This window comes from Microcebus murinus, chromosome 1 (genome assembly GCF_040939455.1).
Source record: "Microcebus murinus isolate Inina chromosome 1, M.murinus_Inina_mat1.0, whole genome shotgun sequence".
NCBI lineage: Eukaryota > Metazoa > Chordata > Mammalia > Primates > Cheirogaleidae > Microcebus > Microcebus murinus.
Window position 1 is genome coordinate 165,152,359 of NC_134104.1, and position 23,826 is coordinate 165,176,184.

Below are 23,826 nucleotides of genomic sequence, written 5' to 3' on the forward strand. Positions count from 1 at the left end.
GGCCAGAGCTGGAACCCGTTCCAGTAAGCCAAGTATCCCAAGAATGGACACACGAGCACCACGTGCTCGCGCTCACCAGCAAATGGGTACGAACCCATGGACACCTAAGTGGACACAGAGGAATCACCTTCTTCGGGTGGGTGTCGGGCGGGTGGGGGGAGGGGATGGGCATACACATCCATTAGGAATGGGGTGGGTACGCACCGACTGGGGGATGGGCGCACTTGAAGCTCTGACCCGAGGGGGGAGGCTGGGAGAGGGCAACGCACCCGTCCTTAACATTGGTGCCCCCACAATATGCTGGAACAACATGAGGGGTAAATGAATAAGAACACGGGGGGGGGGGAGGGGGGCACGGGCAACACATGTCACCTTAATACTTGGACTCCCATCATCTGCTTGAAAAGAGAGAGAAAAGAAAATGCAATAATAGAGATAAGAGACACTTTTTAAAAATAATGAATCCGGCCGGGCGCTGTGGCTCACGCCTGTAATCCTAGCTCTTGGGAGGCCGAGGCGGGCGGATTGCTCAAGGTCAGGAGTTCAAAACCAGCCTGAGCAAGAGCGAGACCCCGTCTCTACTATAAATAGAAAGAAATTAATTGGCCAACTGATATATATATAAAAAATTAGCGGGGCATGGTGGCGCATGCCTGCAGTCCCAGCTACCCGGGAGGCTGAGGCAGAAGGATCACTCGAGCCCAGGAGTTTGAAGTTGCTGTGAGCTAGGCTGACGCCACGGCACTCACTCTAGCCTGGGCAACAAACCGAGACTCTGTCTCAAAAAAAAAAAAAAAAAAATGAATCCGAAGAGAAAAGTAAAAGGAGGCCTGTGGAGCAGGTCTGGGTGTGACTCCGGATCCCCGAACATCAGGTGCCACCACCAAAGATTCCTACGTGTAGCCCATAGAACCCCAAAAGCAACGGGAGGAGTTCTGGTCACATACTCCCTCAAAATGACATCCTGGCCTTCTTCTGGAACTCCCTCCCCTCTCAGACTCTCAAGGTTTCCTCCAGCGTGTCGGCTCCCACAGAGCAGACCTTTGGTCTGAGACCTGACAGTCCAGAAGCCACGCATGCTGCCGCGTGGCGGCGGTGTCACGGCTCGGGACAAGAGGAGGCCCCACGGTGCGGGCTGGGGCGCCAGGCACCGCGGCGGGCGCTGAGGGTGGGGGTCACCCCCACCCCGGGCCGCCCCCGCACTCCCAGAAACGCGACAGAACCAGAGGCAAAAAAAAAAAGAAGAAGCCTACGGCACCCGGTATTCCCGGGCGGTCTCCCATCCAAGTTCTAACCAGGCCCGAGCCTGCTTAGCTTCCGAGACCAGACGGGATCGGGCGCGTTCGGGGTGGTGTGGCCGTGGACGGCGGAGGGCGCCCCTGCCCCGCTCAAGAAGCCGAGCCTCTCTGCGCTTCCCCGCCGCCTCCTCCCGCCCCAGGCCCCGCGCCGGGTCGGGCCTGTTGAGTTCGCCGGCCGGGTCCCGCGGGCTCCGAGGGACGGGGGTGACGGGCGGGGCGGGCAGGGAGCGGCGGGCCGGGGTTGGGGGCTGTCTCTGTATACACACACACTCACACTCACACGCACTCACTCACTCACACTCACACAAGATGCGCCTCCACGGCTGGACCCGCCAAGGTGGAGCCCTTCCAGCCCCCCTCCTCTCCTCGCCTGGCCTCCTTCACCTCCCCGCCCCCCACCCCCAGCGCGCCGGGGCCGCTGACTGCGCACGGGCGGGAGGGGCGGGGCGCTCGCCCTTTGACCCCAGCCAGGGGCGGCCCTCCCCCACAACCCCTTTCAGCTGCGCCCCCCACCCTGTGGCCCGGCGGCCGCCTATTCCCCCGGGCCAGGGCTGGGGCACAGCGCACGGGGGAGGGGAGCCAGTGTATGGGGCGTCTCTCTCTCTCTCTCTCTCTCTCTCTCGGGATGTGTCCCATGGGTGGGGTGGGGTGGCGTGGTTTGTGGGGCGCTGAAGAAATCAGTCCCCTCCATCTCCTCCCTCTGGAAAACACCCAAGCCCTTGGAGAACTGCCCGCACCTCTACCTACCGTGGGGGCCGGGACCCTCCTCTGTGTCCTCCTGTGGCCCAGTCCAAGGGGCCTGGGCCTGGCCGGGGCTGCATTGGACCCCGACCACCCTGGCGTGTGGACTCGCTAAAAATTGGCGATTAGATATTGGATTCCAGCGTCATTGAGGTCATTTCACTAATGAGTGCACCGCAAAGAGTTTCCTAATCCATCTGTGAGGGTGGCAACCGAAAGAGAATTTTAGAGCTGACAGAATAGGCGAGGAAAGGCATAGGAGATTTCCACACCCAGTAAGGAAGCCTTTCCCGAAGTGGAAGAAAGAAAGGAGCAAACAGAGACACCGGTAGCCCGCCCGGATCAGAGTCTGCCCCTGAGAGAAAGTACCCTGACCAGGTTCACCCGTGGGTGGGTCGCGAGCTAGCGGCATTCAGAAGAGCGAGGCCCGCAGTCTGTGCAGAAGACACCTGCACTCGGGTGTGTGTGGCGGCACAATTCACAAGCAGCTCCAGATGTTAAACCAAGGAGAAGCCAGGGAGTTCCCAACGCCCCAGGTGTCCTCAGCCCACGACTGGCTGCTGTGGGAATGCGAAGCCCGGCTCCTTGTCTCAGAGCGGGGCAACCAGGAGGTGTGATGTCCACCCCGGGGTTCCCAGGAGGATCAGACTGAAGCTGGGACTTGGCCTGAAAGTGTCCCCTCGCATGGCCACCCCCTTCCCCTTCCTGCTCCTCTACTCCTGGTGCCCCTCCATCCAGGGGCCAGACCTTAAAGAGTCACCCGCAAGAGAATCCTGGTCCCAAAGGAGCCTTCTGGGGGACCCCTGCTGAGAGAGGTTGTGGGCATGGCCCGCTGGGGCTCTGCCCGACCCAGGGCTGAGAGATGCAACCTCCCAGCTCTGGGTCCCTGCAGGAAGTGTTGGCAAGCACAGGGCCAGTCCTCCAAAGGCCCAGGTGCAGGGAGCCCAGGCCAAGCAGCCTGTGGAAGAAGCCACATGCTGTGCCACCCCGGGGAACACGACTGCAGGCCCGGGCCCTTCCCACCTCCTCCTCCTCCTCCTCCTCCTCCTCCTCCTCCCACCCCGCCCCCGCCCCCGCCCCCACATGGCACAGGGCCCAGAGACACCTCAGACACTTGCTACCCAAAGTGCAAAGGGCATCAGTTGCTCCTCCAAACCCCCCCCCAGCCCAGCAGACCGCGTTGTCCAGCCAGCCCCCGGGCCTCCCTGGGGTGCCCAGCACAAAAGTGCAGACACCCACCGGACCCTCAATCTCAGTTTTCGGATGTTTTTGCCACTCTGAGGACCCGCAGGCCGGCTGGGCCTTCTGGCAGGACAGAGAGCCCCGGAATCCGACGTGGAGAGCTGGGTGTACGTCCCCATGAGGAGGCGGTCCCCACCTCCGCGGCTATCCCCTTGCGGGGAGCGGCAGCCGCGGGGCCTCAGAGAAGACACCAGGCTGGGCCCCCACGGCACAGCGGGAGCACGTCCCCCGCAGGCCACTTAGCGACGGCGGCCAGCCGGCGGACGGTTGGGTTGCGCGAGACGCTGCGGCCGCCCTGCTACCGGGTTCCTGGGAGGGCGTCCTGGAACCAGCGTCCACACCAAGCCCTTGGAAGGCCCAGGCCACGGAGGAGCCCCGTCAGGCAGGGGCCGAGGACGGTGACGGCCCGGGCGGGGAGGAGCGTGTCAGGCAGGGGCAGAGGACGGTGACAGGTGATAGGCCGGGCGGGAAGGAGTCAGTCAGGCAGGGGCCGTGGAGGAGACGGGCTGGGTAAGGGTTAGGGTTAGTGTCAGGGCACAAGTCACAATCGCAAAGACCTGGAAGCCACCCGAGTGCCCATCGACCCACGAGTGGGTAAATAAAATGTGGCGCGTGGACACCACGGAGTGCTATTCGGCTATGAGGAGCAGCGGTGAGGGGGCACCTCTCGTGGTTCTCCTGGCCAGAGCTGGAACCCGTTCCAGTAAGCCAAGTATCCCAAGAATGGACACACGAGCACCACGTGCTCGCGCTCACCAGCAAATGGGTACGAACCCATGGACACCTAAGTGGACACAGAGGAATCACCTTCTTCGGGTGGGTGTCGGGCGGGTGGGGGGAGGGGATGGGCATACACATCCATTAGGAATGGGGTGGGTACGCACCGACTGGGGGATGGGCGCACTTGAAGCTCTGACCCGAGGGGGGAGGCTGGGAGAGGGCAACGCACCCGTCCTTAACATTGGTGCCCCCACAATATGCTGGAACAACATGAGGGGTAAATGAATAAGAACACGGGGGGGGGAGGGGGGCACGGGCAACACATGTCACCTTAATACTTGGACTCCCATCATCTGCTTGAAAAGAGAGAGAAAAGAAAATGCAATAATAGAGATAAGAGACACTTTTTAAAAATAATGAATCCGGCCGGGCGCTGTGGCTCACGCCTGTAATCCTAGCTCTTGGGAGGCCGAGGCGGGCGGATTGCTCAAGGTCAGGAGTTCAAAACCAGCCTGAGCAAGAGCGAGACCCCGTCTCTACTATAAATAGAAAGAAATTAATTGGCCAACTGATATATATATAAAAAATTAGCGGGGCATGGTGGCGCATGCCTGCAGTCCCAGCTACCCGGGAGGCTGAGGCAGAAGGATCACTCGAGCCCAGGAGTTTGAAGTTGCTGTGAGCTAGGCTGACGCCACGGCACTCACTCTAGCCTGGGCAACAAACCGAGACTCTGTCTCAAAAAAAAAAAAAAAAAATGAATCCGAAGAGAAAAGTAAAAGGAGGCCTGTGGAGCAGGTCTGGGTGTGACTCCGGATCCCCGAACATCAGGTGCCACCACCAAAGATTCCTACGTGTAGCCCATAGAACCCCAAAAGCAACGGGAGGAGTTCTGGTCACATACTCCCTCAAAATGACATCCTGGCCTTCTTCTGGAACTCCCTCCCCTCTCAGACTCTCAAGGTTTCCTCCAGCGTGTCGGCTCTCACAGAGCAGACCTTTGGTCTGAGACCTGACAGTCCAGAAGCCACGCATGCTGCCGCGTGGCGGCGGTGTCACGGCTCGGGACAAGAGGAGGCCCCACGGTGCGGGCTGGGGCGCCAGGCACCGCGGCGGGCGCTGAGGGTGGGGGTCACCCCCACCCCGGGCCGCCCCCGCACTCCCAGAAACGCGACAGAACCAGAGGCAAAAAAAAAAAGAAGAAGCCTACGGCACCCGGTATTCCCGGGCGGTCTCCCATCCAAGTTCTAACCAGGCCCGACCCTGCTTAGCTTCCGAGACCAGACGGGATCGGGCGCGTTCGGGGTGGTGTGGCCGTGGACGGCGGAGGGCGCCCCTGCCCCGCTCAAGAAGCCGAGCCTCTCTGCGCTTCCCCGCCGCCTCCTCCCGCCCCAGGCCCCGCGCCGGGTCGGGCCTGTTGAGTTCGCCGGCCGGGTCCCGCGGGCTCCGAGGGACGGGGGTGACGGGCGGGGCGGGCAGGGAGCGGCGGGCCGGGGTTGGGGGCTGTCTCTGTATACACACACACTCACACTCACACGCACTCACTCACTCACACTCACACAAGATGCGCCTCCACGGCTGGACCCGCCAAGGTGGAGCCCTTCCAGCCCCCCTCCTCTCCTCGCCTGGCCTCCTTCACCTCCCCGCCCCCCACCCCCAGCGCGCCGGGGCCGCTGACTGCGCACGGGCGGGAGGGGCGGGGCGCTCGCCCTTTGACCCCAGCCAGGGGCGGCCCTCCCCCACAACCCCTTTCAGCTGCGCCCCCCACCCTGTGGCCCGGCGGCCGCCTATTCCCCCGGGCCAGGGCTGGGGCACAGCGCACGGGGGAGGGGAGCCAGTGTATGGGGCGTCTCTCTCTCTCTCTCGGGATGTGTCCCATGGGTGGGGTGGGGTGGCGTGGTTTGTGGGGCGCTGAAGAAATCAGTCCCCTCCATCTCCTCCCTCTGGAAAACACCCAAGCCCTTGGAGAACTGCCCGCACCTCTACCTACCGTGGGGACCGGGACCCTCCTCTGTGTCCTCCTGTGGCCCAGTCCAAGGGGCCTGGGCCTGGCCGGGGCTGCATTGGACCCCGACCACCCTGGCGTGTGGACTCGCTAAAAATTGGCGATTAGATATTGGATTCCAGCGTCATTGAGGTCATTTCACTAATGAGTGCACCGCAAAGAGTTTCCTAATCCATCTGTGAGGGTGGCAACCGAAAGAGAATTTTAGAGCTGACAGAATAGGCGAGGAAAGGCATAGGAGATTTCCACACCCAGTAAGGAAGCCTTTCCCGAAGTGGAAGAAAGAAAGGAGCAAACAGAGACACCGGTAGCCCGCCCGGATCAGAGTCTGCCCCTGAGAGAAAGTACCCTGACCAGGTTCACCCGTGGGTGGGTCGCGAGCTAGCGGCATTCAGAAGAGGGAGGCCCGCAGTCTGTGCAGAAGACACCTGCACTCGGGTGTGTGTGGCGGCACAATTCACAAGCAGCTCCAGATGTTAAACCAAGGAGAAGCCAGGGAGTTCCCAACGCCCCAGGTGTCCTCAGCCCACGACTGGCTGCTGTGGGAATGCGAAGCCCGGCTCCTTGTCTCAGAGCGGGGCAACCAGGAGGTGTGATGTCCACCCCGGGGTTCCCAGGAGGATCAGACTGAAGCTGGGACTTGGCCTGAAAGTGTCCCCTCGCATGGCCACCCCCTTCCCCTTCCTGCTCCTCTACTCCTGGTGCCCCTCCATCCAGGGGCCAGACCTTAAAGAGTCACCCGCAAGAGAATCCTGGTCCCAAAGGAGCCTTCTGGGGGACCCCTGCTGAGAGAGGTTGTGGGCATGGCCCGCTGGGGCTCTGCCCGACCCAGGGCTGAGAGATGCAACCTCCCAGCTCTGGGTCCCTGCAGGAAGTGTTGGCAAGCACAGGGCCAGTCCTCCAAAGGCCCAGGTGCAGGGAGCCCAGGCCAAGCAGCCTGTGGAAGAAGCCACATGCTGTGCCACCCCGGGGAACACGACTGCAGGCCCGGGCCCTTCCCACCTCCTCCTCCTCCTCCTCCTCCTCCTCCTCCTCCCACCCCGCCCCCGCCCCCGCCCCCACATGGCACAGGGCCCAGAGACACCTCAGACACTTGCTACCCAAAGTGCAAAGGGCATCAGTTGCTCCTCCAAACCCCCCCCCAGCCCAGCAGACCGCGTTGTCCAGCCAGCCCACGGGCCTCCCTGGGGTGCCCAGCACAAAAGTGCAGACACCCACCGGACCCTCAATCTCAGTTTTCGGATGTTTTTGCCACTCTGAGGACCCGCAGGCCGGCTGGGCCTTCTGGCAGGACAGAGAGCCCCGGAATCCGACGTGGAGAGCTGGGTGTACGTCCCCATGAGGAGGCGGTCCCCACCTCCGCGGCTATCCCCTTGCGGGGAGCGGCAGCCGCGGGGCCTCAGAGAAGACACCAGGCTGGGCCCCCACGGCACAGCGGGAGCACGTCCCCCGCAGGCCACTTAGCGACGGCGGCCAGCCGGCGGACGGTTGGGTTGCGCGAGACGCTGCGGCCGCCCTGCTACCGGGTTCCTGGGAGGGCGTCCTGGAACCAGCGTCCACACCAAGCCCTTGGAAGGCCCAGGCCACGGAGGAGCCCCGTCAGGCAGGGGCCGAGGACGGTGACGGCCCGGGCGGGGAGGAGCGTGTCAGGCAGGGGCAGAGGACGGTGACAGGTGATAGGCCGGGCGGGAAGGAGTCAGTCAGGCAGGGGCCGTGGAGGAGACGGGCTGGGTAAGGGTTAGGGTTAGTGTCAGGGCACAAGTCACAATCGCAAAGACCTGGAAGCCACCCGAGTGCCCATCGACCCACGAGTGGGTAAATAAAATGTGGCGCGTGGACACCACGGAGTGCTATTCGGCTATGAGGAGCAGCGGTGAGGGGGCACCTCTCGTGGTTCTCCTGGCCAGAGCTGGAACCCGTTCCAGTAAGCCAAGTATCCCAAGAATGGACACACGAGCACCACGTGCTCGCGCTCACCAGCAAATGGGTACGAACCCATGGACACCTAAGTGGACACAGAGGAATCACCTTCTTCGGGTGGGTGTCGGGCGGGTGGGGGGAGGGGATGGGCATACACATCCATTAGGAATGGGGTGGGTACGCACCGACTGGGGGATGGGCGCACTTGAAGCTCTGACCCGAGGGGGGAGGCTGGGAGAGGGCAACGCACCCGTCCTTAACATTGGTGCCCCCACAATATGCTGGAACAACATGAGGGGTAAATGAATAAGAACACGGGGGGGGAGGGGGGCACGGGCAACACATGTCACCTTAATACTTGGACTCCCATCATCTGCTTGAAAAGAGAGAGAAAAGAAAATGCAATAATAGAGATAAGAGACACTTTTTAAAAATAATGAATCCGGCCGGGCGCTGTGGCTCACGCCTGTAATCCTAGCTCTTGGGAGGCCGAGGCGGGCGGATTGCTCAAGGTCAGGAGTTCAAAACCAGCCTGAGCAAGAGCGAGACCCCGTCTCTACTATAAATAGAAAGAAATTAATTGGCCAACTGATATATATATAAAAAATTAGCGGGGCATGGTGGCGCATGCCTGCAGTCCCAGCTACCCGGGAGGCTGAGGCAGAAGGATCACTCGAGCCCAGGAGTTTGAAGTTGCTGTGAGCTAGGCTGACGCCACGGCACTCACTCTAGCCTGGGCAACAAACCGAGACTCTGTCTCAAAAAAAAAAAAAAAAAAAATGAATCCGAAGAGAAAAGTAAAAGGAGGCCTGTGGAGCAGGTCTGGGTGTGACTCCGGATCCCCGAACATCAGGTGCCACCACCAAAGATTCCTACGTGTAGCCCATAGAACCCCAAAAGCAACGGGAGGAGTTCTGGTCACATACTCCCTCAAAATGACATCCTGGCCTTCTTCTGGAACTCCCTCCCCTCTCAGACTCTCAAGGTTTCCTCCAGCGTGTCGGCTCCCACAGAGCAGACCTTTGGTCTGAGACCTGACAGTCCAGAAGCCACGCATGCTGCCGCGTGGCGGCGGTGTCACGGCTCGGGACAAGAGGAGGCCCCACGGTGCGGGCTGGGGCGCCAGGCACCGCGGCGGGCGCTGAGGGTGGGGGTCACCCCCACCCCGGGCCGCCCCCGCACTCCCAGAAACGCGACAGAACCAGAGGCAAAAAAAAAAAGAAGAAGCCTACGGCACCCGGTATTCCCGGGCGGTCTCCCATCCAAGTTCTAACCAGGCCCGACCCTGCTTAGCTTCCGAGACCAGACGGGATCGGGCGCGTTCGGGGTGGTGTGGCCGTGGACGGCGGAGGGCGCCCCTGCCCCGCTCAAGAAGCCGAGCCTCTCTGCGCTTCCCCGCCGCCTCCTCCCGCCCCAGGCCCCGCGCCGGGTCGGGCCTGTTGAGTTCGCCGGCCGGGTCCCGCGGGCTCCAAGGGACGGGGGTGACGGGCGGGGCGGGCAGGGAGCGGCGGGCCGGGGTTGGGGGCTGTCTCTGTATACACACACACTCACACTCACACGCACTCACTCACTCACACTCACACAAGATGCGCCTCCACGGCTGGACCCGCCAAGGTGGAGCCCTTCCAGCCCCCCTCCTCTCCTCGCCTGGCCTCCTTCACCTCCCCGCCCCCCACCCCCAGCGCGCCGGGGCCGCTGACTGCGCACGGGCGGGAGGGGCGGGGCGCTCGCCCTTTGACCCCAGCCAGGGGCGGCCCTCCCCCACAACCCCTTTCAGCTGCGCCCCCCACCCTGTGGCCCGGCGGCCGCCTATTCCCCCGGGCCAGGGCTGGGGCACAGCGCACGGGGGAGGGGAGCCAGTGTATGGGGCGTCTCTCTCTCTCTCTCGGGATGTGTCCCATGGGTGGGGTGGGGTGGCGTGGTTTGTGGGGCGCTGAAGAAATCAGTCCCCTCCATCTCCTCCCTCTGGAAAACACCCAAGCCCTTGGAGAACTGCCCGCACCTCTACCTACCGTGGGGACCGGGACCCTCCTCTGTGTCCTCCTGTGGCCCAGTCCAAGGGGCCTGGGCCTGGCCGGGGCTGCATTGGACCCCGACCACCCTGGCGTGTGGACTCGCTAAAAATTGGCGATTAGATATTGGATTCCAGCGTCATTGAGGTCATTTCACTAATGAGTGCACCGCAAAGAGTTTCCTAATCCATCTGTGAGGGTGGCAACCGAAAGAGAATTTTAGAGCTGACAGAATAGGCGAGGAAAGGCATAGGAGATTTCCACACCCAGTAAGGAAGCCTTTCCCGAAGTGGAAGAAAGAAAGGAGCAAACAGAGACACCGGTAGCCCGCCCGGATCAGAGTCTGCCCCTGAGAGAAAGTACCCTGACCAGGTTCACCCGTGGGTGGGTCGCGAGCTAGCGGCATTCAGAAGAGGGAGGCCCGCAGTCTGTGCAGAAGACACCTGCACTCGGGTGTGTGTGGCGGCACAATTCACAAGCAGCTCCAGATGTTAAACCAAGGAGAAGCCAGGGAGTTCCCAACGCCCCAGGTGTCCTCAGCCCACGACTGGCTGCTGTGGGAATGCGAAGCCCGGCTCCTTGTCTCAGAGCGGGGCAACCAGGAGGTGTGATGTCCACCCCGGGGTTCCCAGGAGGATCAGACTGAAGCTGGGACTTGGCCTGAAAGTGTCCCCTCGCATGGCCACCCCCTTCCCCTTCCTGCTCCTCTACTCCTGGTGCCCCTCCATCCAGGGGCCAGACCTTAAAGAGTCACCCGCAAGAGAATCCTGGTCCCAAAGGAGCCTTCTGGGGGACCCCTGCTGAGAGAGGTTGTGGGCATGGCCCGCTGGGGCTCTGCCCGACCCAGGGCTGAGAGATGCAACCTCCCAGCTCTGGGTCCCTGCAGGAAGTGTTGGCAAGCACAGGGCCAGTCCTCCAAAGGCCCAGGTGCAGGGAGCCCAGGCCAAGCAGCCTGTGGAAGAAGCCACATGCTGTGCCACCCCGGGGAACACGACTGCAGGCCCGGGCCCTTCCCACCTCCTCCTCCTCCTCCTCCTCCTCCTCCTTCTCCTCCTCCTCCTCCCACCCCGCCCCCGCCCCCGCCCCCACATGGCACAGGGCCCAGAGACACCTCAGACACTTGCTACCCAAAGTGCAAAGGGCATCAGTTGCTCCTCCAAACCCCCCCCCAGCCCAGCAGACCGCGTTGTCCAGCCAGCCCCCGGGCCTCCCTGGGGTGCCCAGCACAAAAGTGCAGACACCCACCGGACCCTCAATCTCAGTTTTCGGATGTTTTTGCCACTCTGAGGACCCGCAGGCCGGCTGGGCCTTCTGGCAGGACAGAGAGCCCCGGAATCCGGAATCCGACGTGGAGAGCTGGGTGTACGTCCCCATGAGGAGGCGGTCCCCACCTCCGCGGCTATCCCCTTGCGGGGAGCGGCAGCCGCGGGGCCTCAGAGAAGACACCAGGCTGGGCCCCCACGGCACAGCGGGAGCACGTCCCCCGCAGGCCACTTAGCGACGGCGGCCAGCCGGCGGACGGTTGGGTTGCGCGAGACGCTGCGGCCGCCCTGCTACCGGGTTCCTGGGAGGGCGTCCTGGAACCAGCGTCCACACCAAGCCCTTGGAAGGCCCAGGCCACGGAGGAGCCCCGTCAGGCAGGGGCCGAGGACGGTGACGGCCCGGGCGGGGAGGAGCGTGTCAGGCAGGGGCAGAGGACGGTGACAGGTGATAGGCCGGGCGGGAAGGAGTCAGTCAGGCAGGGGCCGTGGAGGAGACGGGCTGGGTAAGGGTTAGGGTTAGTGTCAGGGCACAAGTCACAATCGCAAAGACCTGGAAGCCACCCGAGTGCCCATCGACCCACGAGTGGGTAAATAAAATGTGGCGCGTGGACACCACGGAGTGCTATTCGGCTATGAGGAGCAGCGGTGAGGGGGCACCTCTCGTGGTTCTCCTGGCCAGAGCTGGAACCCGTTCCAGTAAGCCAAGTATCCCAAGAATGGACACACGAGCACCACGTGCTCGCGCTCACCAGCAAATGGGTACGAACCCATGGACACCTAAGTGGACACAGAGGAATCACCTTCTTCGGGTGGGTGTCGGGCGGGTGGGGGGAGGGGATGGGCATACACATCCATTAGGAATGGGGTGGGTACGCACCGACTGGGGGATGGGCGCACTTGAAGCTCTGACCCGAGGGGGGAGGCTGGGAGAGGGCAACGCACCCGTCCTTAACATTGGTGCCCCCACAATATGCTGGAACAACATGAGGGGTAAATGAATAAGAACACGGGGGGGGGGAGGGGGGCACGGGCAACACATGTCACCTTAATACTTGGACTCCCATCATCTGCTTGAAAAGAGAGAGAAAAGAAAATGCAATAATAGAGATAAGAGACACTTTTTAAAAATAATGAATCCGGCCGGGCGCTGTGGCTCACGCCTGTAATCCTAGCTCTTGGGAGGCCGAGGCGGGCGGATTGCTCAAGGTCAGGAGTTCAAAACCAGCCTGAGCAAGAGCGAGACCCCGTCTCTACTATAAATAGAAAGAAATTAATTGGCCAACTGATATATATATAAAAAATTAGCGGGGCATGGTGGCGCATGCCTGCAGTCCCAGCTACCCGGGAGGCTGAGGCAGAAGGATCACTCGAGCCCAGGAGTTTGAAGTTGCTGTGAGCTAGGCTGACGCCACGGCACTCACTCTAGCCTGGGCAACAAACCGAGACTCTGTCTCAAAAAAAAAAAAAAAAAAAATGAATCCGAAGAGAAAAGTAAAAGGAGGCCTGTGGAGCAGGTCTGGGTGTGACTCCAGATCCCCGAACATCAGGTGCCACCACCAAAGATTCCTACGTGTAGCCCATAGAACCCCAAAAGCAACGGGAGGAGTTCTGGTCACATACTCCCTCAAAATGACATCCTGGCCTTCTTCTGGAACTCCCTCCCCTCTCAGACTCTCAAGGTTTCCTCCAGCGTGTCGGCTCCCACAGAGCAGACCTTTGGTCTGAGACCTGACAGTCCAGAAGCCACGCATGCTGCCGCGTGGCGGCGGTGTCACGGCTCGGGACAAGAGGAGGCCCCACGGTGCGGGCTGGGGCGCCAGGCACCGCGGCGGGCGCTGAGGGTGGGGGTCACCCCCACCCCGGGCCGCCCCCGCACTCCCAGAAACGCGACAGAACCAGAGGCAAAAAAAAAAAGAAGAAGCCTACGGCACCCGGTATTCCCGGGCGGTCTCCCATCCAAGTTCTAACCAGGCCCGACCCTGCTTAGCTTCCGAGACCAGACGGGATCGGGCGCGTTCGGGGTGGTGTGGCCGTGGACGGCGGAGGGCGCCCCTGCCCCGCTCAAGAAGCCGAGCCTCTCTGCGCTTCCCCGCCGCCTCCTCCCGCCCCAGGCCCCGCGCCGGGTCGGGCCTGTTGAGTTCGCCGGCCGGGTCCCGCGGGCTCCAAGGGACGGGGGTGACGGGCGGGGCGGGCAGGGAGCGGCGGGCCGGGGTTGGGGGCTGTCTCTGTATACACACACACTCACACTCACACGCACTCACTCACTCACACTCACACAAGATGCGCCTCCACGGCTGGACCCGCCAAGGTGGAGCCCTTCCAGCCCCCCTCCTCTCCTCGCCTGGCCTCCTTCACCTCCCCGCCCCCCACCCCCAGCGCGCCGGGGCCGCTGACTGCGCACGGGCGGGAGGGGCGGGGCGCTCGCCCTTTGACCCCAGCCAGGGGCGGCCCTCCCCCACAACCCCTTTCAGCTGCGCCCCCCACCCTGTGGCCCGGCGGCCGCCTATTCCCCCGGGCCAGGGCTGGGGCACAGCGCACGGGGGAGGGGAGCCAGTGTATGGGGCGTCTCTCTCTCTCTCTCGGGATGTGTCCCATGGGTGGGGTGGGGTGGCGTGGTTTGTGGGGCGCTGAAGAAATCAGTCCCCTCCATCTCCTCCCTCTGGAAAACACCCAAGCCCTTGGAGAACTGCCCGCACCTCTACCTACCGTGGGGACCGGGACCCTCCTCTGTGTCCTCCTGTGGCCCAGTCCAAGGGGCCTGGGCCTGGCCGGGGCTGCATTGGACCCCGACCACCCTGGCGTGTGGACTCGCTAAAAATTGGCGATTAGATATTGGATTCCAGCGTCATTGAGGTCATTTCACTAATGAGTGCACCGCAAAGAGTTTCCTAATCCATCTGTGAGGGTGGCAACCGAAAGAGAATTTTAGAGCTGACAGAATAGGCGAGGAAAGGCATAGGAGATTTCCACACCCAGTAAGGAAGCCTTTCCCGAAGTGGAAGAAAGAAAGGAGCAAACAGAGACACCGGTAGCCCGCCCGGATCAGAGTCTGCCCCTGAGAGAAAGTACCCTGACCAGGTTCACCCGTGGGTGGGTCGCGAGCTAGCGGCATTCAGAAGAGCGAGGCCCGCAGTCTGTGCAGAAGACACCTGCACTCGGGTGTGTGTGGCGGCACAATTCACAAGCAGCTCCAGATGTTAAACCAAGGAGAAGCCAGGGAGTTCCCAACGCCCCAGGTGTCCTCAGCCCACGACTGGCTGCTGTGGGAATGCGAAGCCCGGCTCCTTGTCTCAGAGCGGGGCAACCAGGAGGTGTGATGTCCACCCCGGGGTTCCCAGGAGGATCAGACTGAAGCTGGGACTTGGCCTGAAAGTGTCCCCTCGCATGGCCACCCCCTTCCCCTTCCTGCTCCTCTACTCCTGGTGCCCCTCCATCCAGGGGCCAGACCTTAAAGAGTCACCCGCAAGAGAATCCTGGTCCCAAAGGAGCCTTCTGGGGGACCCCTGCTGAGAGAGGTTGTGGGCATGGCCCGCTGGGGCTCTGCCCGACCCAGGGCTGAGAGATGCAACCTCCCAGCTCTGGGTCCCTGCAGGAAGTGTTGGCAAGCACAGGGCCAGTCCTCCAAAGGCCCAGGTGCAGGGAGCCCAGGCCAAGCAGCCTGTGGAAGAAGCCACATGCTGTGCCACCCCGGGGAACACGACTGCAGGCCCGGGCCCTTCCCACCTCCTCCTCCTCCTCCTCCTCCTCCTCCTTCTCCTCCTCCTCCTCCCACCCCGCCCCCGCCCCCGCCCCCACATGGCACAGGGCCCAGAGACACCTCAGACACTTGCTACCCAAAGTGCAAAGGGCATCAGTTGCTCCTCCAAACCCCCCCCCAGCCCAGCAGACCGCGTTGTCCAGCCAGCCCCCGGGCCTCCCTGGGGTGCCCAGCACAAAAGTGCAGACACCCACCGGACCCTCAATCTCAGTTTTCGGATGTTTTTGCCACTCTGAGGACCCGCAGGCCGGCTGGGCCTTCTGGCAGGACAGAGAGCCCCGGAATCCGGAATCCGACGTGGAGAGCTGGGTGTACGTCCCCATGAGGAGGCGGTCCCCACCTCCGCGGCTATCCCCTTGCGGGGAGCGGCAGCCGCGGGGCCTCAGAGAAGACACCAGGCTGGGCCCCCACGGCACAGCGGGAGCACGTCCCCCGCAGGCCACTTAGCGACGGCGGCCAGCCGGCGGACGGTTGGGTTGCGCGAGACGCTGCGGCCGCCCTGCTACCGGGTTCCTGGGAGGGCGTCCTGGAACCAGCGTCCACACCAAGCCCTTGGAAGGCCCAGGCCACGGAGGAGCCCCGTCAGGCAGGGGCCGAGGACGGTGACGGCCCGGGCGGGGAGGAGCGTGTCAGGCAGGGGCAGAGGACGGTGACAGGTGATAGGCCGGGCGGGAAGGAGTCAGTCAGGCAGGGGCCGTGGAGGAGACGGGCTGGGTAAGGGTTAGGGTTAGTGTCAGGGCACAAGTCACAATCGCAAAGACCTGGAAGCCACCCGAGTGCCCATCGACCCACGAGTGGGTAAATAAAATGTGGCGCGTGGACACCACGGAGTGCTATTCGGCTATGAGGAGCAGCGGTGAGGGGGCACCTCTCGTGGTTCTCCTGGCCAGAGCTGGAACCCGTTCCAGTAAGCCAAGTATCCCAAGAATGGACACACGAGCACCACGTGCTCGCGCTCACCAGCAAATGGGTACGAACCCATGGACACCTAAGTGGACACAGAGGAATCACCTTCTTCGGGTGGGTGTCGGGCGGGTGGGGGGAGGGGATGGGCATACACATCCATTAGGAATGGGGTGGGTACGCACCGACTGGGGGATGGGCGCACTTGAAGCTCTGACCCGAGGGGGGAGGCTGGGAGAGGGCAACGCACCCGTCCTTAACATTGGTGCCCCCACAATATGCTGGAACAACATGAGGGGTAAATGAATAAGAACACGGGGGGGGGAGGGGGGCACGGGCAACACATGTCACCTTAATACTTGGACTCCCATCATCTGCTTGAAAAGAGAGAGAAAAGAAAATGCAATAATAGAGATAAGAGACACTTTTTAAAAATAATGAATCCGGCCGGGCGCTGTGGCTCACGCCTGTAATCCTAGCTCTTGGGAGGCCGAGGCGGGCGGATTGCTCAAGGTCAGGAGTTCAAAACCAGCCTGAGCAAGAGCGAGACCCCGTCTCTACTATAAATAGAAAGAAATTAATTGGCCAACTGATATATATATAAAAAATTAGCGGGGCATGGTGGCGCATGCCTGCAGTCCCAGCTACCCGGGAGGCTGAGGCAGAAGGATCACTCGAGCCCAGGAGTTTGAAGTTGCTGTGAGCTAGGCTGACGCCACGGCACTCACTCTAGCCTGGGCAACAAACCGAGACTCTGTCTCAAAAAAAAAAAAAAAAAAAATGAATCCGAAGAGAAAAGTAAAAGGAGGCCTGTGGAGCAGGTCTGGGTGTGACTCCGGATCCCCGAACATCAGGTGCCACCACCAAAGATTCCTACGTGTAGCCCATAGAACCCCAAAAGCAACGGGAGGAGTTCTGGTCACATACTCCCTCAAAATGACATCCTGGCCTTCTTCTGGAACTCCCTCCCCTCTCAGACTCTCAAGGTTTCCTCCAGCGTGTCGGCTCCCACAGAGCAGACCTTTGGTCTGAGACCTGACAGTCCAGAAGCCACGCATGCTGCCGCGTGGCGGCGGTGTCACGGCTCGGGACAAGAGGAGGCCCCACGGTGCGGGCTGGGGCGCCAGGCACCGCGGCGGGCGCTGAGGGTGGGGGTCACCCCCACCCCGGGCCGCCCCCGCACTCCCAGAAACGCGACAGAACCAGAGGCAAAAAAAAAAAGAAGAAGCCTACGGCACCCGGTATTCCCGGGCGGTCTCCCATCCAAGTTCTAACCAGGCCCGACCCTGCTTAGCTTCCGAGACCAGACGGGATCGGGCGCGTTCGGGGTGGTGTGGCCGTGGACGGCGGAGGGCGCCCCTGCCCCGCTCAAGAAGCCGAGCCTCTCTGCGCTTCCCCGCCGCCTCCTCCCGCCCCAGGCCCCGCGCCGGGTCGGGCCTGTTGAGTTCGCCGGCCGGGTCCCGCGGGCTCCAAGGGACGGGGGTGACGGGCGGGGCGGGCAGGGAGCGGCGGGCCGGGGTTGGGGGCTGTCTCTGTATACACACACACTCACACTCACACGCACTCACTCACTCACACTCACACAAGATGCGCCTCCACGGCTGGACCCGCCAAGGTGGAGCCCTTCCAGCCCCCCTCCTCTCCTCGCCTGGCCTCCTTCACCTCCCCGCCCCCCACCCCCAGCGCGCCGGGGCCGCTGACTGCGCACGGGCGGGAGGGGCGGGGCGCTCGCCCTTTGACCCCAGCCAGGGGCGGCCCTCCCCCACAACCCCTTTCAGCTGCGCCCCCCACCCTGTGGCCCGGCGGCCGCCTATTCCCCCGGGCCAGGGCTGGGGCACAGCGCACGGGGGAGGGGAGCCAGTGTATGGGGCGTCTCTCTCTCTCTCTCGGGATGTGTCCCATGGGTGGGGTGGGGTGGCGTGGTTTGTGGGGCGCTGAAGAAATCAGTCCCCTCCATCTCCTCCCTCTGGAAAACACCCAAGCCCTTGGAGAACTGCCCGCACCTCTACCTACCGTGGGGACCGGGACCCTCCTCTGTGTCCTCCTGTGGCCCAGTCCAAGGGGCCTGGGCCTGGCCGGGGCTGCATTGGACCCCGACCACCCTGGCGTGTGGACTCGCTAAAAATTGGCGATTAGATATTGGATTCCAGCGTCATTGAGGTCATTTCACTAATGAGTGCACCGCAAAGAGTTTCCTAATCCATCTGTGAGGGTGGCAACCGAAAGAGAATTTTAGAGCTGACAGAATAGGCGAGGAAAGGCATAGGAGATTTCCACACCCAGTAAGGAAGCCTTTCCCGAAGTGGAAGAAAGAAAGGAGCAAACAGAGACACCGGTAGCCCGCCCGGATCAGAGTCTGCCCCTGAGAGAAAGTACCCTGACCAGGTTCACCCGTGGGTGGGTCGCGAGCTAGCGGCATTCAGAAGAGGGAGGCCCGCAGTCTGTGCAGAAGACACCTGCACTCGGGTGTGTGTGGCGGCACAATTCACAAGCAGCTCCAGATGTTAAACCAAGGAGAAGCCAGGGAGTTCCCAACGCCCCAGGTGTCCTCAGCCCACGACTGGCTGCTGTGGGAATGCGAAGCCCGGCTCCTTGTCTCAGAGCGGGGCAACCAGGAGGTGTGATGTCCACCCCGGGGTTCCCAGGAGGATCAGACTGAAGCTGGGACTTGGCCTGAAAGTGTCCCCTCGCATGGCCACCCCCTTCCCCTTCCTGCTCCTCTACTCCTGGTGCCCCTCCATCCAGGGGCCAGACCTTAAAGAGTCACCCGCAAGAGAATCCTGGTCCCAAAGGAGCCTTCTGGGGGACCCCTGCTGAGAGAGGTTGTGGGCATGGCCCGCTGGGGCTCTGCCCGACCCAGGGCTGAGAGATGCAACCTCCCAGCTCTGGGTCCCTGCAGGAAGTGTTGGCAAGCACAGGGCCAGTCCTCCAAAGGCCCAGGTGCAGGGAGCCCAGGCCAAGCAGCCTGTGGAAGAAGCCACATGCTGTGCCACCCCGGGGAACACGACTGCAGGCCCGGGCCCTTCCCACCTCCTCCTCCTCCTCCTCCTCCTCCTCCTTCTCCTCCTCCTCCTCCCACCCCGCCCCCGCCCCCGCCCCCACATGGCACAGGGCCCAGAGACACCTCAGACACTTGCTACCCAAAGTGCAAAGGGCATCAGTTGCTCCTCCAAACCCCCCCCCAGCCCAGCAGACCGCGTTGTCCAGCCAGCCCCCGGGCCTCCCTGGGGTGCCCAGCACAAAAGTGCAGACACCCACCGGACCCTCAATCTCAGTTTTCGGATGTTTTTGCCACTCTGAGGACCCGCAGGCCGGCTGGGCCTTCTGGCAGGACAGAGAGCCCCGGAATCCGGAATCCGACGTGGAGAGCTGGGTGTACGTCCCCATGAGGAGGCGGTCCCCACCTCCGCGGCTATCCCCTTGCGGGGAGCGGCAGCCGCGGGGCCTCAGAGAAGACACCAGGCTGGGCCCCCACGGCACAGCGGGAGCACGTCCCCCGCAGGCCACTTAGCGACGGCGGCCAGCCGGCGGACGGTTGGGTTGCGCGAGACGCTGCGGCCGCCCTGCTACCGGGTTCCTGGGAGGGCGTCCTGGAACCAGCGTCCACACCAAGCCCTTGGAAGGCCCAGGCCACGGAGGAGCCCCGTCAGGCAGGGGCCGAGGACGGTGACGGCCCGGGCGGGGAGGAGCGTGTCAGGCAGGGGCAGAGGACGGTGACAGGTGATAGGCCGGGCGGGAAGGAGTCAGTCAGGCAGGGGCCGTGGAGGAGACGGGCTGGGTAAGGGTTAGGGTTAGTGTCAGGGCACAAGTCACAATCGCAAAGACCTGGAAGCCACCCGAGTGCCCATCGACCCACGAGTGGGTAAATAAAATGTGGCGCGTGGACACCACGGAGTGCTATTCGGCTATGAGGAGCAGCGGTGAGGGGGCACCTCTCGTGGTTCTCCTGGCCAGAGCTGGAACCCGTTCCAGTAAGCCAAGTATCCCAAGAATGGACACACGAGCACCACGTGCTCGCGCTCACCAGCAAATGGGTACGAACCCATGGACACCTAAGTGGACACAGAGGAATCACCTTCTTCGGGTGGGTGTCGGGCGGGTGGGGGGAGGGGATGGGCATACACATCCATTAGGAATGGGGTGGGTACGCACCGACTGGGGGATGGGCGCACTTGAAGCTCTGACCCGAGGGGGGAGGCTGGGAGAGGGCAACGCACCCGTCCTTAACATTGGTGCCCCCACAATATGCTGGAACAACATGAGGGGTAAATGAATAAGAACACGGGGGGGGGGGAGGGGGGCACGGGCAACACATGTCACCTTAATACTTGGACTCCCATCATCTGCTTGAAAAGAGAGAGAAAAGAAAATGCAATAATAGAGATAAGAGACACTTTTTAAAAATAATGAATCCGGCCGGGCGCTGTGGCTCACGCCTGTAATCCTAGCTCTTGGGAGGCCGAGGCGGGCGGATTGCTCAAGGTCAGGAGTTCAAAACCAGCCTGAGCAAGAGCGAGACCCCGTCTCTACTATAAATAGAAAGAAATTAATTGGCCAACTGATATATATATAAAAAATTAGCGGGGCATGGTGGCGCATGCCTGCAGTCCCAGCTACCCGGGAGGCTGAGGCAGAAGGATCACTCGAGCCCAGGAGTTTGAAGTTGCTGTGAGCTAGGCTGACGCCACGGCACTCACTCTAGCCTGGGCAACAAACCGAGACTCTGTCTCAAAAAAAAAAAAAAAAAAAATGAATCCGAAGAGAAAAGTAAAAGGAGGCCTGTGGAGCAGGTCTGGGTGTGACTCCGGATCCCCGAACATCAGGTGCCACCACCAAAGATTCCTACGTGTAGCCCATAGAACCCCAAAAGCAACGGGAGGAGTTCTGGTCACATACTCCCTCAAAATGACATCCTGGCCTTCTTCTGGAACTCCCTCCCCTCTCAGACTCTCAAGGTTTCCTCCAGCGTGTCGGCTCCCACAGAGCAGACCTTTGGTCTGAGACCTGACAGTCCAGAAGCCACGCATGCTGCCGCGTGGCGGCGGTGTCACGGCTCGGGACAAGAGGAGGCCCCACGGTGCGGGCTGGGGCGCCAGGCACCGCGGCGGGCGCTGAGGGTGGGGGTCACCCCCACCCCGGGCCGCCCCCGCACTCCCAGAAACGCGACAGAACCAGAGGCAAAAAAAAAAAGAAGAAGCCTACGGCACCCGGTATTCCCGGGCGGTCTCCCATCCAAGTTCTAACCAGGCCCGACCCTGCTTAGCTTCCGAGACCCGACGGGATCGGGCGCGTTCGGGGTGGTGTGGCCGTGGACGGCGGAGGGCGCCCCTGCCCCGCTCAAGAAGCCGAGCCTCTCTGCGCTTCCCCGCCGCCTCCTCCCGCCCCAGGCCCCGCGCCGGGTCGGGCCTGTTGAGTTCGCCGGCCGGGTCCCGCGGGCTCCGAGGGACGGGGGTGACGGGCGGGGCGGGCAGGGAGCGGCGGGCCGGGTTTGGGGGCTGTCTCTGTATACACACACACTCACACTCACACGCACTCACTCACTCACACTCACACAAGATGCGCCTCCACGGCTGGACCCGCCAAGGTGGAGCCCTTCCAGCCCCCCTCCTCTCCTCGCCTGGCCTCCTTCACCTCCCCGCCCCCCACCCCCAGCGCGCCGGGGCCGCTGACTGCTCACGGGCGGGAGGGGCGGGGCGCTCGCCCTTTGACCCCAGCCAGGGGCGGCCCTCCCCCACAACCCCTTTCAGCTGCGCCCCCCACCCTGTGGCCCGGCGGCCGCCTATTCCCCCGGGCCAGGGCTGGGGCACAGCGCACGGGGGAGGGGAGCCAGTGTATGGGGCGTCTGTCTCTCTCTCTCTCTCTCTCTCTCGGGATGTGTCCCATGGGTGGGGTGGGGTGGCGTGGTTTGTGGGGCGCTGAAGAAATCAGTCCCCTCCATCTCCTCCCTCTGGAAAACACCCAAGCCCTTGGAGAACTGCCCGCACCTCTACCTACCGTGGGGGCCGGGACCCTCCTCTGTGTCCTCCTGTGGCCCAGTCCAAGGGGCCTGGGCCTGGCCGGGGCTGCATTGGACCCCGACCACCCTGGCGTGTGGACTCGCTAAAAATTGGCGATTAGATATTGGATTCCAGCGTCATTGAGGTCATTTCACTAATGAGTGCACCGCAAAGAGTTTCCTAATCCATCTGTGAGGGTGGCAACCGAAAGAGAATTTTAGAGCTGACAGAATAGGCGAGGAAAGGCATAGGAGATTTCCACACCCAGTAAGGAAGCCTTTCCCGAAGTGGAAGAAAGAAAGGAGCAAACAGAGACACCGGTAGCCCGCCCGGATCAGAGTCTGCCCCTGAGAGAAAGTACCCTGACCAGGTTCACCCGTGGGTGGGTGGCGAGCTAGCGGCATTCAGAAGAGCGAGGCCCGCAGTCTGTGCAGAAGACACCTGCACTCGGGTGTGTGTGGCGGCACAATTCACAAGCAGCTCCAGATGTTAAACCAAGGAGAAGCCAGGGAGTTCCCAACGCCCCAGGTGTCCTCAGCCCACGACTGGCTGCTGTGGGAATGCGAAGCCCGGCTCCTTGTCTCAGAGCGGGGCAACCAGGAGGTGTGATGTCCACCCCGGGGTTCCCAGGAGGATCAGACTGAAGCTGGGACTTGGCCTGAAAGTGTCCCCTCGCATGGCCACCCCCTTCCCCTTCCTGCTCCTCTACTCCTGGTGCCCCTCCATCCAGGGGCCAGACCTTAAAGAGTCACCCGCAAGAGAATCCTGGTCCCAAAGGAGCCTTCTGGGGGACCCCTGCTGAGAGAGGTTGTGGGCATGGCCCGCTGGGGCTCTGCCCGACCCAGGGCTGAGAGATGCAACCTCCCAGCTCTGGGTCCCTGCAGGAAGTGTTGGCAAGCACAGGGCCAGTCCTCCAAAGGCCCAGGTGCAGGGAGCCCAGGCCAAGCAGCCTGTGGAAGAAGCCACATGCTGTGCCACCCCGGGGAACAGGACTGCAGGCCCGGGCCCTTCCCACCTCCTCCTCCTCCTCCTCCTCCTCCTCCTTCTCCTCCTCCTCCTCCCACCCCGCCCCCGCCCCCGCCCCCACATGGCACAGGGCCCAGAGACACCTCAGACACTTGCTACCCAAAGTGCAAAGGGCATCAGTTGCTCCTCCAAACCCCCCCCCAGCCCAGCAGACCGCGTTGTCCAGCCAGCCCCCGGGCCTCCCTGGGGTGCCCAGCACAAAAGTGCAGACACCCACCGGACCCTCAATCTCAGTTTTCGGATGTTTTTGCCACTCTGAGGACCCGCAGGCCAGCTGGGCCTTCTGGCAGGACAGAGAGCCCCGGAATCCGGAATCCGACGTGGAGAGCTGGGTGTACGTCCCCATGAGGAGGTGGTCCCCACCTCCGCGGCTATCCCCTTGCGGGGAGCGGCAGCCGCGGGGCCTCAGAGAAGACACCAGGCTGGGCCCCCACGGCACAGCGGGAGCACGTCCCCCGCAGGCCACTTAGCGACGGCGGCCAGCCGGCGGACGGTTGGGTTGCGCGAGACGCTGCGGCCGCCCTGCTACCGGGTTCCTGGGAGGGCGTCCTGGAACCAGCGTCCACACCAAGCCCTTGGAAGGCCCAGGCCACGGAGGAGCCCCGTCAGGCAGGGGCCGAGGACGGTGACGGCCCGGGCGGGGAGGAGCGTGTCAGGCAGGGGCAGAGGACGGTGACAGGTGATAGGCCGGGCGGGAAGGAGTCAGTCAGGCAGGGGCCGTGGAGGAGACGGGCTGGGTAAGGGTTAGGGTTAGTGTCAGGGCACAAGTCACAATCGCAAAGACCTGGAAGCCACCCGAGTGCCCATCGACCCACGAGTGGGTAAATAAAATGTGGCGCGTGGACACCACGGAGTGCTATTCGGCTATGAGGAGCAGCGGTGAGGGGGCACCTCTCGTGGTTCTCCTGGCCAGAGCTGGAACCCGTTCCAGTAAGCCAAGTATC

At 62.7% G+C, this 23,826-nt stretch overlaps 6 pseudogenes; all 6 read right to left on the reverse strand.

Moving 5' to 3' along the window:
- Positions 1-1,246: 1,246 nt before the first annotated feature.
- On the reverse strand, positions 1,247-1,365 carry LOC142874791 (uncharacterized; annotated as a pseudogene).
- A 3,839-nt stretch (positions 1,366-5,204) lies between these two features.
- Positions 5,205-5,323, reverse strand: LOC142874911 (uncharacterized; annotated as a pseudogene).
- A 3,828-nt stretch (positions 5,324-9,151) lies between these two features.
- Positions 9,152-9,270, reverse strand: LOC142874923 (uncharacterized; annotated as a pseudogene).
- A 3,849-nt stretch (positions 9,271-13,119) lies between these two features.
- Positions 13,120-13,238, reverse strand: LOC142874939 (uncharacterized; annotated as a pseudogene).
- Positions 13,239-17,086: 3,848 nt separating this feature from the next.
- On the reverse strand, positions 17,087-17,205 carry LOC142874956 (uncharacterized; annotated as a pseudogene).
- A 3,850-nt stretch (positions 17,206-21,055) lies between these two features.
- LOC142874654 (uncharacterized) lies at positions 21,056-21,174 on the reverse strand (annotated as a pseudogene).
- Between the last annotated feature and the right edge of the window lie 2,652 nt (positions 21,175-23,826).